The sequence below is a fragment of the Eptatretus burgeri genome, chromosome 7 (assembly GCF_056783735.1).
Source record: "Eptatretus burgeri isolate ZD-2024b chromosome 7, Ebu_testis_v1, whole genome shotgun sequence".
In the NCBI taxonomy this organism is placed as follows: domain Eukaryota; kingdom Metazoa; phylum Chordata; class Myxini; order Myxiniformes; family Myxinidae; genus Eptatretus; species Eptatretus burgeri.
In genome coordinates, this window is record NC_140967.1 from 52,580,907 (window position 1) to 52,601,590 (window position 20,684).

At 46.4% G+C, this 20,684-nt stretch overlaps 1 long non-coding RNA gene across 1 annotated transcript in view; it reads right to left on the bottom strand.

Moving 5' to 3' along the window:
* Positions 1-17,708, bottom strand: part of LOC147023255 (uncharacterized) — a 93,846-nt gene extending 76,138 nt beyond the window's left edge. Inside the window, exons 1-2 of the long non-coding RNA XR_015059738.1 lie at positions 17,586-17,708; positions 16,745-16,827 (exon numbers count right to left, since the gene is read on the bottom strand). This is a non-coding gene — a long non-coding RNA (uncharacterized LOC147023255). The remainder of the gene's footprint in view (positions 1-16,744; positions 16,828-17,585) is intronic.
* Between the last annotated feature and the right edge of the window lie 2,976 nt (positions 17,709-20,684).

Below are 20,684 nucleotides of genomic sequence, written 5' to 3' on the forward strand. Positions count from 1 at the left end.
AAAATTTAAACAAAGTCCTTGGGTGAAAAAGTATATTCAATTCAATACAGATATGAGAGCAAATACAAAAGTAAAATTTGAAGGGGACTTTTATAAATTAATGAATAATGCTGTATTTGGAAAGACTATGGAAAATGTTATAAACAGGCAAAACATTAGATTCGCAACATCTTGGAAAGAAGCTTCGAGATTGATAAATAAACCAAGTTTTGAGAGAGAAGAGGTTTTTTCAGAGAACTTTTCTGCAATTCATATGAAAAAGGAAAGTATTGTAATGGATAAACCAATTTATATTGGAACAGCAGTTCTTGATTTATCAAAGATATTGATGTATGATTATTTGTATAATGACTTAAAGAAAGAGTATGGTGAAAATGTTTCATTGTTGTATATGGACACTGATAGTTTTATCCTAGATATAAAAACTGATGATGTTTATGAAGATATGAAGAAAAATATTGGAGTATATGATACAAGTAATTTCAGCAAGAAGAGTGAGTTATTTTCCAAAAAGAATGAAAAGGTTATTGGTAAGTTTAAGGATGAGTTGGGTGGAAAAGTAATGAGTGAGTTTATTGGATTGAGAGCAAAGGCATATGCTTATAAGTATGGTGAACAGATTGATAAGAGGTTAAAGGGAATAAAGAAATATGTAATAAAGAAATCAATAACTTTTAGAAATTATTATAATTGTTTGATGAATAAGAAAGAAGAATATAGGAAAATGAATACAATAAGAAGTTATAAACATAACATATATAGTGAAGAAGTAAATAAAAAGGCATTAGGAGCCTTTGATGATAAGAGATTTATTTTAGATAATGGAATAGATTGTGTTCCATATGGATATTGTATGATAGAGTGAATAGAATAGATTGTGTTTTAACGATGGGAAGATGGGTTAGGGTTTTTTAAGGGCTACCGCCGCGTTTTTTCACAATATATAAATGGTTAAACCAAGTATTAATCAAACTAAAGAGTGGAGAAAATCTCAGTCTTGGTATATAAATGGAAAACATAATGAATGTGAAAAATATCAAATAAGTCTTATTGAAAAAATAACTAAAACAAAGGTAAATAAAACAAATAAGCGAATCAATTTAAAAACTAGTAAGTTAGAGGATGCAAAGAAAAAAATGAATATCCTTGAATGGACTGAAAACTTTGATGGTTATCAATTGAACAATGAAAAAACAATTTACTATAATCTCAAAATGATATGTGGCTCAGGAGGTGGCCAGATGAGAGCATTAAGAGAAGTTTATCATTTCGTAATGGCACAAAAGGGGTATCTTCAAAAATATAAAGATTCAAATGTTTTGTTTGTTAATATTTTAGATGGGGATTATTATGCAAAGAAAATTAAACTATTGAAGGAATTTGAGAATGAACAAATCTTTATAGGTTCAATGAGTGAGCTGTTCAACCCCCAGGTGTTCAATTCAATGAGGTTCAACCTCCAGGTTAAAAGGGGAGACAAATAAATATACCTTGGGATAAAAAGGGGGTTTATTTTTAGGGAAAAAAAAAAGGAATCGCTGAAAATCCCCCATTCATTTACATGGGGAAAAGTGAGCCAGAATCAGTATTCTTACCCTACATATATATATATATATATATATATATATATATATATATATATATATATATATATATATATATGTACACAGTAGACTACGCATAAGTCAGCAGTGTGTATCTCGTCACTTCACCTAATATAAGTCGGCAGCGTCAAAAAGTCCCGAATTTATCTAATGTTAAATCCCTTTGAATAAAGTCTGTAAGTCGTCATCTCTAAGTCGTCACTTCGTCTAAGTCGTCAGATGTTGTCCGTTCCCGCATAATGGAAACTCAAGTAAATTACCACTCCGAACTCGTCACACGGAACTGCTGCCTCGTGAGAAGCCAGATTTCATGGAATTGTGATGCTCGCTCATTGGTTTACACCGCCAGTAATACGCTATTTATAACTGCGCTGCTTTCAGCTCAGTCAGCAAGCCGTCCCACATGCATCTGAAGAGGTCGGCAATGCAGTCTGGCGAAGGAGTAAAGGATCGATCAAGCTTCGTGTTGAAGTCCGATCATGGTTTTATATTGGCTTGTTTTGTACATCACCGCACTCACTTTCACATAGGCATTGAGTGGGAGTCATCACCACGATGACTGTGTGTCATGTAATTTGTCGATTGTATATGAGTTTTCATTCCATATGAGAACTCATTTTACATTCATTCCAATGAATGAATTCCAACAGCAATTCATTCCACATTTGTCGATGGTGATATACCATCACCGATGGTATATGAGTTGTCATACAGTTGTTCATTATCTTTACTTTTGAGAAACTGATTCATGAATTCCATCTTTGCTTGATCACTCTCCAACTCACCAATGAACCCCCACCTATTCCCCGAGGGTTGTGTTTCCCTTTTGGTACAATAGCCGGCTTTGAGATTGTTGCGCCCTCTCACACGGCTTTTTGCTTCGGCTGGCTCAGTGAGCTTCGGCTGAGGCCTGACTCGGGAGGAGGCTTTTTGGAGGCTCTTTGCTTTGACCGTTAGCTACGTAAAGTAAAAGGAATGTGCATTGATGTAAGGGATGACAAGGGAGCACGAGGTAGTCAGGGGATTTAGTTAGAAGAATGGCAGTATAGAGTGTTGGTGTGAGTTGTGAAATGGGAAAGTATGTGAGGAATGAGTGTGGGACAGTGGGCCCAAGTGTGCGAGTGGAGTGAATGTGGTATGCATGGTGCGAATGACTGGTTGGGGGGAGGAGTGATTCCCACCCAAGTGACCCCAGGGTCAGTTTAATGTTCGCTAGTGGGTTATTCAAATTTACTAACAGGAGGTCGTTTTGTTGTTGGTGTCGAGAGAAGGCACGAAACCCGTTTGGAGGGGTGCAGGAGTTCATGGACCGGCTGGGAGCATGGCTGTGGAAAGTTGAGTATTTGTTTAGTGGGCACCCCGGGCACCGGACTAGTCGGCCAGAGTAGGCCAAGGGCCCAAGAGGGGCCGGGATAGTGTAGTGGGCACGGGCGACCCTCGGAAAGGGACCCGGGGCATCAACACGCCATGTGGGCATCGGAGGGGGGCAATGCCAGAGAGGGCAACCCCGCACGTTGTAGGGAGCAGCTTGGCTCTGAGGCAGCCTGCGGGCCTGGGGGTGCCATGGTTAGAGTTCGGCAGAGGGGGAGTTCCTGCCAGTTGAGCCACGCTGCCCAGCCAGGAAATTGTGCGAGGGCACGAATGAAAATTTGAGGGCAAGGCCCAAATTTATAATGGACACCAACACAGGCGACGAGAATCATGGTTTTTAGAACCGATAGTTGAAAAGTGTGAGGCGTTTTTGAAGAGCCCCGAGGTAGTTTCAGGTTAATGAATGCTGGGAGAGTTAGGAGATGTACCCCTTCGTACAATCCTTCCCTTCACTCGTTGTAGGCCGCTGGACTCACCTTGGTAGATCGCTAAACTCTGAAGAGGACATTCTGAGGCTTTGTTGAGCCTCGAGATAGGATGCTGGTCTCTCCTTACAACCCTCCAGAGAGGGAACGTAGGGGTTGGGAGTAGACGAGGTGGATATGATAGGCTATCGGACAATGATGATAAAGGGGGTTAGGGAGACAATTATAACAGGGAAATAAAAATAATAAAAATAAAGAGGGGCAAAATTTTGTTGTTTTGTGGTAAATTAAGGGAGTGGGTATGGACAGAGACAGGCAAAGGCGATAGAGTGAGGGGAGACAGTAGGCTTGGTCCGAGCCCGCCTTCAGAGCGGCCGGCACCACCACACTCCCTCTAGACCTGATGAAACCACACCAGAGGCCGGCCAGCTTCATTGCCGGCCTGTTGTGCTGCAGCCGCCTGTTCGGCATGGGCTTGCCTTGCCATGCCGAGTTTGCCTGCCTCTGCCATGACCCCATGCCTGCTAGTCCTTGTTTGCATTTGTCCCTGTGTCCATCCATCACCATGTGCGCCAGGACCATCCAGTTTTGCAAGGACTGCCCTGCAGGCAGCCCGTGCATCCATCATGCTCATTTGTGTTTTGCGACCATCTCAATCCATTCCCCTGCATCAATGGACTTTGAAACGACCTTTACCTTCTGCCCTTTCACAGATCACAAGTCCTGGGCCATGGTTAAGTAATGGAAAAGTTGAGTGAAAATTGTAAATACGTGGAACCTCACCTGCATGTTTCTTTTAGCACCGGTAATTTTAGTTAAGTTGTCCGAATGAGTCTGAAAGGAGAAAACTTACACATGCTGGTCACACAAAAATTTGACGACTCGGGACGAGTCTGTAAAAAGGGGAAGGGGTAGTGTTACGAATTTGGAATTCAATTGCACACAACATGCAAGTTCCTTTAGTCAACTATGTCGATAAGTGCTTGTTCCCTAGATAGCTCACCTTCCATTGTTTAAATGTTCAGAAATCGATTAGGTGCACTGCGGATCGATTTAATATTTAGGGAACGAACAATGGAGACATCCCTCCCCCTCTTCTGCGAAGAGGAAGAAGAATCCTGTCGTCCCGTGACTCATGATGTCAACAACTCCCTCCCACCCATGGTTGAGCGGGGGGGGGGGGTGGATCACGAGGGCATGAGTCACGCCGGGCGTGGGGGAGGGGGGCGGAGAAGGATAAGGACGAGATCCTTTCTTTGTTCTTGGTTAGTAAGATTTTTGCTTCGGCTGCCTCAGTGAGCTTCGGCTGAGTCCTGACTCGGGAGGAGGCTTTTTGGAGGCTCTTTGCTTTGACGGTTCCGTGAACTTCGGCTTCTGCTTGGCTCGGGAGAGCTTTTTGCTTCAAGCTGCCCTGTTTGGAAGGAAGTTAAGCCGGTCGCTCGGCTCGAGCTGCAAGTGGTGGCCTCTTCTTGGTTTGTGGAGCTCTTTGTTCTCAATTTTGGTTCCCAGCTTGGTGTGACTCATCGACCTCTTCGTGGAGGTGGTTCCGCAAGGAAGCGACGCATCGACAGGAAGGATCGGCGCCTCGTCTCACCAGCACATGTTGAGAAGCTTGGCTTGGTTGTGCTTGGCCGATATTGGCAATTTTTCGGGAATCTGCAGATTGGAGTCAGTGTGGTTACTGACGACAGTACGTACTGTATCCAACCCAGAAACCTTGAGTGGCTTTCACCCTTATTATGGGGGAATTTCAATAAACAAATTATACTGAACAAAAATATAAACGCACCAAGCGATTGTTACTATTTTACCTCGAACTCATTAATACTAAATCTTCACAACAATTTGGTTATAGAATCCATGACAATTGAGCATTAAATTTCAAAGAGTTCCTTGAGAATTCTGGCGACAGTCTTTGCGCTACAACAGCTGACACAACCGAGGTGTCACTGTCAGAGTTCACACAGTCAGTAGCGGGTGTGTCCACCGTTGGCGTCGCGCAGAGCGGTGCATCTCCGGAGCATAGACATCACCAGATTATCGATGGTGGCCTGAGGGATGTTTTCCCATTCCTCCTGGAGAACCACACGGAGCTGGCGGACGTTCTCTGGGACTGCGTAACGTTGTCGTACGCGTCGATCAAGAACGTCCCAAAGGTGCTCGATGGGCGACATGTCGGGAGAATATGGAGGCCAGTCGAGGACATCAATGTCCTCCTCACCGAGGAAGTCCATGCAGATCCTGGCAACATGGGGACGAGCATTGTCGTGCTGAAACGTCACATGGTGAAGGCGCACAAACGGCACAACGATGGGTCTGAGTATCTCGTCCCTGTACCGCTGCCCGTTCAAGTTGCCTTCAATGAAATGAAGCCGAGTGCGCTCTCCATGGCATATGCCTGCCCACACCATAACACTGGCACCACCGTGTGACACCCGACGAAGGACATTGGCGTCAGTGTAGCGCTCCCCAGCCCAACTCCAGACGCGGAGTCTGCCATCAGCCCGATACAGCTGGAACCGCGACTCATCGGTGAACAGCACTCTCCTCCATCGTGCGAGGGTCCAGCGCAAGTGAACATTGGCCCAGTTTAGTCGGGTCTGACGCCGGACTGCAGTGAGGTCGAGTCCCCGGTGTGGTTGGCGGGCTCGGAGGTTGGCCTCCCTCAAGCGGTTAAGCACCGTCTGGGCTGAAATGCGCCTGTTATGCAGCCCGACAGTCTCATCGGCAGTCCTCGTGGCCGGTCGGAGTCGATCCCGGAGATGTTGCAGCCTTATGTGACGATCCTGACCGGCGGTGGTCACACGTGGTCGCCGGGCATGTGGGCGGTTCACAGTGCTTCCAGTCTCTCTGAGGCGCGTTCTCAGGCGGCTAATGGTGGAGTGGTGGACATTGAAGTGTGCTGCAACGGCCCGTACTGACGTCCCAGCATTCAGCATGCCAATGGCGCGCTCCCTCAAGATTTGTGACATCTGTGGCATGTTGACATTTGGCTCCAATCCACATTTTGGGGAGGCCTTTTATAGGGCAAGCTATAGGGAGTGTTTGTGTCCTGGTCACGCTCACTGACCATCACTCTGTCAAGCCCCATGGTGCTCATGGGAAGGATTACTCAACGTGTGAGTCCACACACTCAGAGTGGTCAATTTCAATGGGAACATCTGTCTTGAGCAAAACAAAGGAACCATTGCTCAAACATATCATCGGTTTGACCATTTTCCCATAATGGCAATCTTGACTTAGATATTTAGGTTGGTGCGTTTATATTTTTGTTCAGTATATAATAACAACGTTGCATTATAAACACTTCAAGGAAATGTGCATAAACAGATGGCAATCGTCGTGTGACGGGTGGATAAAATTTGGCTCGGTAATTTAGAAAACATGTAAATAGAGCAAACAGCTCGGAAATCAGATGTTATCAAATGTATTTTGCTTTGAAACTCGCGAAGAGAAACATATATTCTTTGTAAAGCACACGAGTCATATAAAATAACCAATTGCTTAAAAAACAGTCACGAGGGCAAAGGGAAACTTGATCGGTCAAACGCTGCTGAGGTTAAATGCTATTAAAACCTCCACCACCCATCATCATCATCATCATCATCATAAGATATGGGATGAAACTTTTCCACCATGTTGCCCATAACCAAGCATGCAGGCATGCACACACACCCGCAGAGAGTCCCCTTTCAGTTCCAAATCTACCCATGTGTACCTCCACCTTGTAGTAACTGCCAACTGTCCATCCCTCTTGGGACACGAACTGTACTGTTATCGATTGTTGTTAGAGAACATTGTACTTTACGGTACTTCTACATATCGACGGTCCCCTGTGCCAGTGCGCATGCGCAGCCTGAGCCGGAGCCAGGGATGTTGTGGGTGTTTCAACCTGTTCAATACTTGTTTGATTATTGTCGTTCCACGCTAATAAAGTGGTCGAACAAATTGAACTCTGTTCTTATTTATAATCAAACAGCTTGATGCAGTCGAGTAAAGATCGTCGGTGCTGAGGAGGACACGACTGGGTGAAAACGGACCACGAGAACGTCGACAGTGAGTTTGGATTTCTCGGGTTCTGTACCCAATCTTCGCCCCCAGGACACTGTACACACGTGTGCATCACCGAAAATAGAACGTTTACTCCAGAATAACTGTTCCTATGGCGCCGGTGGAAGCAGAGTGCCTGATCAAAGGTTGTGACTATATGGCTACACACGCAGAGGCGGCAGTGGTGGCGGCCATGTTGAGTATACACGCCACTGTGCACATCGCCGCCCCCAGGGCGGCGAGCTCGAATGCCAAGATGGAGAAACTCAAGCGTCCCTCCATAGCACTGGCCGGAACGGGCGAGGCCTGGTCGTACTTCATAACCCGCTGGGGCGAATACAAAACAGGTACTAAGCTTGTCGGACCCGACATAGTCGCGCAGCTACTGGAGTGCTGTGAGGAGGAGCTGAGAAAGGACCTCACTTGCGCGGCGGGTAGGAGCCTCGTGGGCAGCGATGAAGAAGACGTCCTCGCCGCCATGAAGACGCTCGCCGTCCGGACGGAGAACACGATGGTAGCTCGAGTGGCCTGTCTAACATGCGGCAGGGACACGAGGAGCCCGTCCGGTCGTTCCACGCCCGCATCAAGGGGCAGGCGGACACGTGCAAGTATGAAATGAAGTGCACCAAGGCGGGGTGCGATCAGGTCAACGACTTCACGGAAGAGATATTGCGCAACGTGGTTGCCCGTGGCATCGCGGACCAAGCAATACAACTTGACCTACTCGGTGAGAAGAACCAGGACATGCCATTAAAGGACATGATAGAGTATATCAAGGCCAAAGAGTCTGGAAAACGCTCGGCATCGCGCCTGCTTGACACTCAGAGCACGGACGCGATCAGTAGTTCGTATCGGCGGGGAAAGCAACAGGACGTCCGCGCCAGAGTAGGAGCCAGGCCGGAAAAACGGAAGGCCAAGCCCGAAGGAGTATGCATCTACTGCGGCGAGGTGGGCCACGGCAAAATGCCTCAATGGCGCGCCAGACGCGCCGAGTGCCCCGGATACGGTAAAAAGTTCCGGAAGTGTGACCGCCAGAATCACCTCGACAAGGCGTGCCTGGGCAGCCGATCGGCAAGACCCCCATCTAAGGAGACCGACGGGATGTATGACGAGCAGGCGGCAGCCTTCGTCGAGCTATGCACGGTCACCATGGCCAGCACAGAGGACGAAATACGCGCGCTTCCCCTCGCTCACCACCTGTACGATGATATGTGCGATAAGTGGATGAAACGCATATCCGACCTGCAGCCATACGTCAACCTCACTCTCACCAACAAGCGCGAGGATTACAAAGCGCTGGGTTTTAACCTCCTGAAACACACCCGCGTGGTAACCCTACCCGCTATGGCAGACACGGGGTGCCAGAGCTGCCTGATCGGCATTAAAGTCATCCAACAAATGGGCCTGAGTACTGAGGACCTCATACCTGTATCCATGACCATGAAGGCCGCAAACAACAAAGGAATTCGTATCCTCGGAGCCGTGGTAGTCAGATTCGCCGGTAACAGTGACGACGCTCGGAGATTGGAGACGCGCCAAATCGCGTATGTGACGGACTCTTCAGACCGCATATTCCTCTCCCGCGCGGCCTGCATGGACCTGGGAATGATCTCGGACAGATTCCCGACACTCGGAGAGGTGAATCTGACGACCTCGGAATTGTGCGACTGCCCGCGACGCGCGGAGCCGCCGACCAAGCCGACCACACTCCCCATGCCAGCGACCGAGGCCAACAGAGAGGCACTACAGTCACATTTACTCAGGATGTATGCTCAGAGCACATTCAACACGTGCCCACACCAGCCACTACCGAGAATGACTGGCCCGCCACTACGTCTTATGCTCAGTGAGAACGCGACACCGGTTGCCCATCACACACCCATCTCCGTGGCCATACATTGGCAAGATGAGGTAAAAGCAGGCCTCGACCAGGACGTTTGGCTCGGCGTGTTGGATGAAGTACCCGTCGGCACGCCGGTGACATGGTGTCACCGCATGGTAATTTGCGTGAAAAAGAATGGCAAGCCGCGACGCACCGTCGACTTTCAGGCCTTGAACAAGCTTGCGTTCCGTGAGACCCACCACACCCAATCCCCGTTCCACCAGGCGAGACGTGTACCTAACGGGAAGCGCAAGACAGTATTTGACGCATGGAACGGTTACCATAGCGTCAGCCGACACGAGGACGACCGCCACAAGACGACCTTCATCACTCCATGGGGGCGCTACCGGTACCTATCTGCCCCACAAGGGTATATGGCATCGGGGGACGGTTACTCACGACGATACGATGAGATCGTCGCGGACATTGGTAACAAGACCAAGTGCGTAGATGACACGCTACTATGGTCAGACACGATTGAGGGGAGCTACTTCCAGGCGGTCCAATGGCTGGATATATGCGGCCGGAATGGAATCATCCTCAACCCGGAGAAGTTTGTCTTCAGCGCACCCACGGTGGACTTCGCGGGCTTCACCATCACCATGACCGACGTGCGACCATGCAGCCGCTACCTGGAAGCAATCCACGATTTCCCACAACCGCGTAACATCACCGACGTCAGATCGTGGTTCGGGCTTGTCAACCAGGTGGCATACGCCTTTAGTATGGCCGAACGAATGCAGCCATTCCGGAAGCTCCTGAAAAGTGGAGAACGCTTCCAGTGGTCCATGGAGTTAGAGGACATATTCCGCGAGTCGAAAGACGTGATCGTACAAGAAATCGAACATGGTGTCCGCATATTTGACAAAACTAAGCCAACATGCATCGCCACGGACTGGTCGAAGGAGGGAATCGGATTCTGGTTGCTTCAAAAGCACTGCCGATGTGTGCCAGTTAGACCATTCTGCTGCACTGATGGATGGAAAATAACCCTGGTCGGCAGCAGATTTACACATGCGGCAGAATCCAGATACGCGCCCATAGAGGGCGAGGCTCTCGCAGTCGCGGACGCCTTGGACAAGGCGCGCTACTTCGTACTGGGCTGCGAGAACCTGATCATTGCGGTAGACCACAAACCACTGCTGAAACTCCTTTCAGCCAAAGCACTTGACGACATACCCAACCCCCGCCTCAGGAACCTCAAGGAGAAGACCCTGCGTTATCGCTTCCGCATCATACATATCCCGGGCATGAAGAACAAGGCGGCAGATGCCATGTCGCGCAGGCCGGTCGGCACCACGTGACCTCCACTCATGAACCTTCCAGATGACAATGCCACCATAGCGACCCACCTCCAACCAAGCACGCAAACCGACGTCCTGTCTCTCCTACGCCAAACTGAGCCGGAGTATGACGACGACTTCGAGGAGGACAACCTGGCATGGTGCGCCGCGGGCCTCGAATCATTGCGATCAGTAACATGGGATCGCGTCAGGGAAGCCACCAGCAGCGATGGCGATATGCACATATTGGAGGGAATGACAATGAACGGCATCCCCGACTCAAAAATCGAGATGCCAGAGACAATTCGCAACTATCACCAGTACCGCGAGAACATTACATCGACAGATGGAGTGATCCTATACAAGGACCGAGTAGTCATACCACCCTCACTCCGCGGCGATGTGCTGAGCGCCCTACACGCTGCCCACCAGGGCGTATCAATGATGACCGCCCGCGCAGAATCCTCTGTATTCTAGCCAGGCATGTCGGCCGACATCAGCGCCACTCGGAAAAACTGTGAACACTGCCACCGGATGGCACCGTCACAGCCTGGAGCGCCACCAACTCCACCTATCCCGGTCGTTTACCCCTTTCAAGCAGTGTGCTCGGACTTCTTTGTACACAGGGGTGCACACTACCTTGTGACGGTGGACAGATACTCGAACTGGCCGATCATCTCAAAGTCGACGGGTGGCGCCGCCGGACTCATAAACCACTTACGTCGTCGCCTTCGTGACGTACGGGACACCAGAAGAGCTCGCATCGGATGGGGGACCGGAGTTCACCTCCACCGAGACCAGGTCATTCCTGCACAGATGGGGCGTACACCACCGCTTGTCATCGGTGGTGTTCCCTCACAGCAACTGTCGCGCGGAGATTGGAGTTAAGACAATGAAACGACTTATCACGGACAACACCAGCCCGCAGGGAGAACTTGACACTGATGCTGTGCAGAGAGCGATACTACAATATCGTAACACGCCTGACCCTGACACGAAGATCTCCCCGGCAATGTTTGTCTTCGGCCGCCCGATACGCGATTTCATCCCAATTATCCCCGGGAAGTACAGACCGCACGACACTTGGCATGAGACCCTGAAAGTGAGGGAGGAGGCCCTCCGCAAACGTCATATCCGCACAGCCGACACCTGGGCAGAACACACCAAACGCCTTCCGCCACTTGCTGTAGGGGACCTAGTCCGCGTACAGAACCAGACAGGATTCCACCCAAAAAAATGGGACAAGACAGGCAGTATCGTGGAGGTACGCCAACACGACCAATACGTGATCAAGATCGACGGCTCGGGCAGAGTCACACTTCGGAACAGGAAATTCCTGCGCAAGTTTAGCCCAGTTCGCAATGACCAGCTGCCACCCCGGTCTATCTATGATGATCTAGCAACCCGCATCACTGTACCTGCACCCGTTGTAACACCGCAACTGCCTGACCTCGACAGCGAACCCGTGACATCTGCGACGCCAACGGGGCCCACGCCGCCACTGACGTCAGTATGCACACCCCGGCGCAAGACGACACCCGTTTCAGACACGCCAGCAGCACCAGGACAAGGCACACCGAGGCGCGCGATCCTTCAGACGCCACCATCGGCCCCTGAAACCCCGAGAGCCCCATCCCCACTGGGGCCCGATGTGACACCACCAGCACCAGCAATAGGTCAACGCCGATCCACCAGAGCGACCAGCGTGCCTGCCTGGCACAAGGACTACTCCATGGAATAGTCGCACGATGGGCGATATCAACTTTTGTTCATTCATTAAACAATATTTTCTCAGCCTTTATCTATTAACATAATAAAGACTCGGAGGGAGATAGAGAACATTGTACTTTACGGTACTTCTACATATCGACGGTCCCCTGTGCCAGTGCGCATGCGCAGCCTGAGCCGGAGCCAGGGATGTTATGGGCGTTTCAACCTGTTCAATACTTGTTTGATTATTGTTGTTCCACGCTAATAAAGTGGTCGAACAAATTGAACTCTGTTCTTATTTAGTTGTCATATCGGGCACTTGGGAAGTGGCCAATGAAATACATGATAAGGAATGGCTGGTTTGGCAAGTGATAGCAAGCTTATTGGGAATGGCACATACCCGCAAAAAAACTAAACCGCCGATTTTGGAACATTTTCAATGTTCATTTTGTCGACAGGATTCGATCCTCCAAACAGCATAAGAATATATTGAGGAAAATCGCATCACATAATGCATGAAATCGTTCCAAGATCCTAATTTGATAACTATAGAACTTCCAAAAGCAATGTATGCAGCTATTAATGGGTAAGTAGATGAGGCTTTCAATGCTATTCGTGAGGAAAGTGAAAAAAACCCCATTTTGACCACTTTATCATTAAGAAATCGTTACGGCCTGTTCCAACTCAAGGCATTGTTGAGCAGGCCAAACAAAATGGCAAATTAAGACCCCTGCGAGGAAGAGCGAGGTGACCGAGGATGCACGTAGGTGTCCGAGGATGGTGCCCGATAAAGGATACAATTAAATAAGACCATTAATTATTTTCAAAAGGGGTGTATTAATTAACCCAAACACCCACTTTTCACTCCTGCATTCCTTTGGAGTTCCCTTAGTGTGCCTGCAAAGTTTCAGGCTGATAGGTTTCATGGTTATGGAGTTATAGAGGAGACACACTGACTGACTGACACCCTGACATACTCTTACATTTATTCGTATAGATACACACTTTCCCATATTTATCATATTTATTCGTTATATACACTTTACCATCTTCACACCCTACATATTTATTAATTTATTTGTTTAGTTATGTAATTCCAAAATCCACACTTCCCATTTACGGTGCATTGGAGAGCTGTGTCCTTGATGAGGACTTGCATTCTTGTTCCTCATATTTCTTTTTCTCAATGAACTTTCCCTCTCCCTCCTTGCCATTGGGGTTGGTCAAGCTTGTTGTGGTGCACTCATTTGTGTGAGTGTTTGATCCCCATGGCCACTCAATGGAAAATTTCTGCACACTGATGGAATGGTGACCTGCCGAAGATTTGTTCTTATGCATGGAATTGCTCATGAATTGTCACAGACAACCCATTGCCCTGACAAAGAGAAATGCCACCACCCACCAACTCGTGGAATGTTATTTGTGGATAACTCATTAAATCAGTTGATTTTTATGAGCTTCTTCTTCTTCTTCTTCTTCTTCTTCTTCTTCTTCTTCTTCTTCTTCTTCTTCTTCTTCTTCTTCTTCGCCCATAATTATTCTCACATTCTTGTGGGTTTTCCAGAGGAAGTTGTGGTCCGAGTCTTTCACAGACTGGCTGGACAGGCCTGACATTCGATTCAGGTAATGGCACGAATTTGGAATGTGGCCATGGTGCCGGCAATGACTTGCCAACTCTTCACAAAGGACACCATGGGATGTTGAATATCCACCATTAATGCCAGCAGACAGGATGCCCAGTTTAACATAAATCTGAGGGATAAGACGCACATGGATGAATCACCCTGCCTATGAAACAGCAGGGTGACAGTTCATAGCTGGATCAGGCTTCAAACCCAGGCGAGACAACTTAGAGGCAAGTGTGCATAGCAAGAGGCCATCCTGTCAGCCAGAATTTTATAGAAGGTTGTAGTTGTAAATTCATCGCTGTTGCAATTCATTGTTATAAATAAACTCCTTTTAAATAGTTATTTTTAGCTTACGGAGAAGCTTGTACACGTATTGTTGTGGGCCGGGGGTTGGTGGCGATAAACGATCACAAGGTAGAGCAGTGGAGTCGTCTCCCACCAAACACCCGGAATTTAGGTCGTGACTCTCGGATAAGTCCGAGAGTTCACGGTTCTTTCGCGGACTGTGGTCGCCAATATTTCGACGGCATCGGGTAGCGTTAATTGCCTAATTTCAATATACCTAAATACCCAGGTCGTCCAACTACCGCGGAAAACCACACCCTCGACGGACCTCGGGCGGAACGGACCATTTACCGAGCCCGATCCGGGTGTAAACCGAGCGGGGATTACCAAGATCCGTCAGTCCAAATGACAACTTACCAGCCCAAACAGCCTTACTATTTCTCAATACGCACCTTGCTAGGCCAATGAAGGAAAGCACAGAAAACGAGCTGGAACATTTAACAGGGGTTTATTTATAACAATAATCGGGGAGGGGGACACAGAGCAGAGTTATCATGAATAAATGGAATGTAATGTACAAGCAAAGGAAAGCACTGAACAATCCTACTTAAAGACGGGGCCCACGGACACGCACACGCACACGCACACACAAAAGAAATGGACCCCATGGGTTTAGTTTGGTAGGGCCGGGCCGGGGTACCTGTCCCGCCTCATGCGGTCACACTGACTCGAACCACCACGGTGGGACTCGAACCCACGACCCGAAGTCCACGGGCCCACGACCGTCTGCAGAGCCCTCGTCGACAACCACTCAGCCACGACGACAGACTACTCGGCAATCGCCACGATCTCTTCTCTGCCGAACCCTGGTCCTGACAACCACTCTACTCTTCTGAGGTGGTTGGGGTATCTTCTCCTCGCCACTCACCCCCTGATTGGACGAGGGATTGTCAGACGACTCGTGGTCACCTCCCGATTGGCTGGGGCGTGCGTGTCATGCTCGCCCTTCGCTCATTCGCTGGAGGAAACGTCCATGCCCTTCCTTGGTGCGGAGCCTCGATCTGAGGCGATAGAGGCTCCGCCCACGCCCTCAGCCAAAAACACGTGGGCAATGGCGACCAGGTCGAGTGCGGGACGGTGGCGTTGTTGTAGTGGATGTAACTGATGGAGTTGTTGGAGTTGTTGTTGTAAAAACCTAACTAAAAAATAACTCACAGCGCACACACGAAATTCCCATTAGACAGAAGGGGATGGATTCTAACTATAAACACATACTTAGCGAAATAACTGAACTACGGGGACTCTGGCTGTTTGTGTGTAAATGGCTTCCAAATCCGTAACAATATTACATGTATTAAAAGGATATTAATAGACATCAGAGTACTTATACATGAATTGCAAGGACAGTAGTAGACAATGGATGAATCAACACAGCATGTGGGATTTGAGCATGTAATTCCAGTAGAATTTGAGCCACAGGCACCCCACATAGGAGTACTGAGTAGGCAGATCCAACCGTTATTTATTTGCTATGGATGCAGCACCAAGCTGCAGGTTTGCATCATTTCTGGAAGTGTGGCTGTGCAGCTGATCATGTGTGTGATCAGGCTGTGCCTCCACTAGATAATGTCAGGATTTTAAAACTTGTATGTGATACTGCCAGATGGCCGACTCTTTTCCAGAGATAGTATGGGAAGTTTATCATCTCCAAGCAAATGCTAGCAGATGGGACAACTGGCTTAACGTCCCTTCCAAAGGACAGCACAGTCATCGAGGCAACATTCTGCCTGGAAAGCACTAAGATGATGCTTCATAATTGGAATGAGAATCAAACCCAGACTTGACAGCTCAAAAGTGAGTACACCACCTTTGATATCTCCTTTAATCCCAAATAGCCTCTAATTTGAGACAAAGTTGCTCGTAAACCTTTTAAATAACCCAGCAGCCTGTAAAATGGTCTCTGTAAGGTGAAGGGTTAACCCGAGCATTAAAAACAACCGGATCACTAAAATATAGTTTTTGAGGAATTTAATTTTTTTAAATATTTACATTTACAAAGTTAAAAATAAAAAAATAAAAAACACTTTCAAAACTACAAAAAAATGAATGAAGTTCCACGAAGCAAATACATTTCACTGAACCCTTCGGACATCTACAATGAAGAGAATAATGTGGTTCCACCGAACCCAGTTAAAGACTAATGGCATTTCAGCATCTTTTTGGGGATGATTAATCGCACAATGTGCCGAATACAGATGCTTTCAGTTAAGGTGAGGGATATCAACACAAATGGGCTGATCAGTAGGTTTTTGTTTCATGTCGACTAGAAAAGAAAATAAAGGTTAGTGTTCACTTAAAAAGTGTAAATTTTTGAAAAAAAGAAATTAGCACAAAACCAATGGATATATGAAAGCCAATGATTGACTTGTTAATGTTATGGCACAAACCTACTGATAGATCCTCAAACTTTATGCAACATTCATAGAAGGTAAGGTTTTTATCTCACCTGGAACGTAGTTCTGGGGAACTTACGGGATGGTGCGTCATCCGTCCGTCCGTCCACATATACTTGCAACTTCTTTTCTGAAACTAAACGTTCGATTTCCATGAAACTTTACCACAATGTTCGTGTACGTGTACGTACCAAAGTTTGTTCATGGCATTAAAAAAAAAAAAAGAATCAGGCCCTAAGGGGTTCTACGGGGCTTGCCCCCCAAATAGGTATTTGCTTTCATCTCAGAAACTACACATGCAATTCTGATGAAACTTGACCACAACTTTAATTACGCGTGATGTACCAAAGTTTGTTCATGGGATTTAAAAAAAAAATGCGGTCTGAGGGGGTCTATGGAGGGAGTTTATGGGTGGGGGGAGGGGTTGCCCACTCCCATCCCCCCAAAATATGTATTTGCTTTCTTATCAGAAACTACACAAAGAATTCCGATGAAACTTCACCACAACATTCATCACCCGTGATGTACAAAAGTTTGTTCATGGCATTAAAAAAAAACATTCCATAGGTATTTACTTTCTTCTCTGTAACATATTTTGTGGGTCATCCATGCCTACCAGTGGTTCCCTGGTTATCTTATCCAGCTGCTACCAGCTGAGCGCCCAGAGGTATTGCCCCCTATGTTTAAAATGAGTGTTATGATAAACAAATATATAACCATGTCAGTTGCAAAAGAAAAGTATTTTAATCCAAAGTATCAATTAATCAGACATTGCACATCGCTGGATTGAGGGATACATTTGACCATATTAGCAGAGCCAAACTTTTATTATTACTTCTACCTGCGGAGTACAGTCATCACTCAAGATCAAGACACAGCTGACAGTAAGCATACCGTTGCTTCCAAGGTGCAGTTTGCGTTCGAGATGCTCCATGAGGAGCAAGTGTCCACATGGTTGTGCTTCTCATACATGCTCACAGCACCAACTCTCTGCGAGAATTTCAGTAAAGCCTGAGGGATTGCTCGCAACGCCTGGCTTATTCACTTGAAATCACTCCACAGTGTGGCTCCTACGAGGTTTGTATGCTAACTCGCTCCACTGATCAGTATTCAGTCGGTGGAAGATTGAAAGATGCATTTTGCACTCTGATATATGTTAAAGTTATGCTGCAAGTGATACAGAACCCCATGTTGCTGAACACATACTAATCGCTTCACGAGTTAAAGATATATGTATGCCTTAACACGTTGGGATAGCAAGATATAACTAGTAAATTGAGGAAAATGAAGCTCCACAGCACATGCAGTATATTTTGGTTGTACGCTTTAATTTTATTATGCTCTTAGTTGGATGGGAAGTGCTCCCGACAAAAAGAGATGTAATTATTATTTTCATTGCCACAATACCTCATGTGGGCACTTCTGTTAAAACGCATGACCATCTTGCCTTGCAGAGTGATTTTGTATGCATTGTCCAAGGCTAGCAAAGCTACTTGTCCCTCCATTGCACAAAAGACAAGAAGGAGATATCGGTTTGCTTTTCACATAAACCGCAAGGACAATAGGAGACGATAGCTAATTCAACACATGGCATGATATTTTAAAGTGGGTTTACAGCAGAATGAAAATAGAGCCCCAATAGCCTTTAAGCTCACTTGGACTCAGAAAACTTTTGTAAATTGTGAGTTGCACCTAGAGTGTAAGTTAATCGTAAATTCAGATCGAACCCCCATGCTTGAAATTCATGTATTGTCCTCAATGACTTCATTGATCTTTTGCTTTCTTGATGATCCACTAAAAATGTATGTTGTGAGGAAGATATGGAAGAGGGGAGTTGGGGGGGGGGGGGTGGCTTGAACAAACTTGAAAACTTGAGAATGACTGTCAATTAAGTTTGATGAAAATCCCACATTTTATTTTAGCCAAGAAAAACTTTTTACTGAACAGCCGAACTATGTGGCAGGGCCTATCATCCCTGAAACAGTTCTTGGTCTGCTGGAATGTGGAAATCACAATATATATAGTTGTTTTTGAATTTCTATATATATATCTCTCTCTCTCTCTCTCTCTCTCTCTCTCTCTCTCTCTCTCTCTCTCTCTCTCTCTCTCTCTCTCTCTCTCTCTCTCTCTCTCTCTCTGTCTCTGTCTCTGTCTCTGTCTCTGTCTCTGTCTCTGTCTCTGTCTCTGTCTCTGTCTCTGTCTCTGTCTCTCTCTCCATATATATATATATATATATATCACTATATATAATTTTTTTTTTAAATATACGATATAAAGCCTGGTGTTGGCTTCGTGGTTCGCATGGTGGCTTGGGATCGTAGGGTCCTGAGTTGAAGCCCTGTTGGCCGCTGAATTAATATATACCAGGAGGTTGACTCAGCCTGTCATCCTTCCGAGGTTGGCAAAATGAGCACCAGTGTACTGGTAAGGGGGACACTGCATTAGCAGGCATCAGCAGCATAGCTGTGTCCCAACCAATGATGCAACCAGCAGCCACAGGCTGCAGTCGATAGAGATATACTGTATGTATGTATATATATATATATATATATATATATATATATATATATATATATATATATATAAATATATATATATATATATATAAATATATCTTCTTCCTCTTTCGGCTTTCTCCCGTTAGGGGTCGCCACAGCGGATCAACCGTCTCCATTTCGCTCTATCCTCCACATCTTCCATTGACACTCCAACCACCCGCATGTCCGCCCTCACCGTATCCATGAACCTCTTCTTTGGCCTTCCTCTTCTCCTCCTGCCTGGCGGCTCCATCTTCATCATCCTTCTCCCGATATACTCCGCTTCCCTCCTGTGCACATGTCCAAACCATCTCAATCTCGCCTATGTCCACCTTTCTTCTCTCCATCATATCAGCCAACTCTCGCCCTTTGCCAGTCATCGTCCAAACATTCAGAGTTCCAACTCTCACCTCCACACTTCTACCCTTCCCCCTCTCCCACTGCCTCCGGACTCGCCTTCCCCGTCTCCTTCTCCTCCTTCACCCAGCAGTAGCACAATTTCCACTGGTACCCTGCTGACCACCGGTACCGGTGGCAGTCGTTGGTAACCCGGGCCTCGACCGATCCGGTATGGAAATTCGTTTTGTTGTCCGCATAATGATTTGGCATAGGTTTTTACGCCAGATGCCCTTCCTGACGCAACCCTGGTCGCCTCTCACGACACACAGGGATATGGTACACCTATTCTAACCAGGGCATACACCGGGCCCAGTACTACTGGTACTCATTTCGCCGACCTCGGAAGGATGGCAGGCTGAGTCAACCCCCTGGTGTTTTCGACTTGGTTTATATATACATGTATATATATATATATATATATATATATATATATATATATATATATATATATATATATATATATATATATATATATATACATATATTAATTCAGTGTCCCAACGGGGCTTGAACTCAGGACCTTTTGGATCCCAAGCCACTGCCCTAACCACTGCGCCAACACCAGGATATGCATATATATATATATATATATATATATCAACACCAGGCATATGCATATATATATATATATATATATATATACATACATATATATATATATATATATATATATATATATATATATATATATACATACATATATATATATATATACATATATATATATATATATATACATACATATATATATATATACATACATACATATATATATATATATATATATACATACATATATATATATACATACATACATATATATATATATATATATATATATATATATATATATATATATATATATATATATATATATATATACATACATATATATCAAAGCCAAAAGTTATCAAGGAGGTTGCCAATGTCAAATCACTTACCTTTAAGCACCATGTTGAGCGATGCAACAATTGTTATGATCAAAAATATTATGATGTATGATCAACAATTATATACACAATCAATGGAGCTCGATCACCCTTGAGGAGGCAAATAT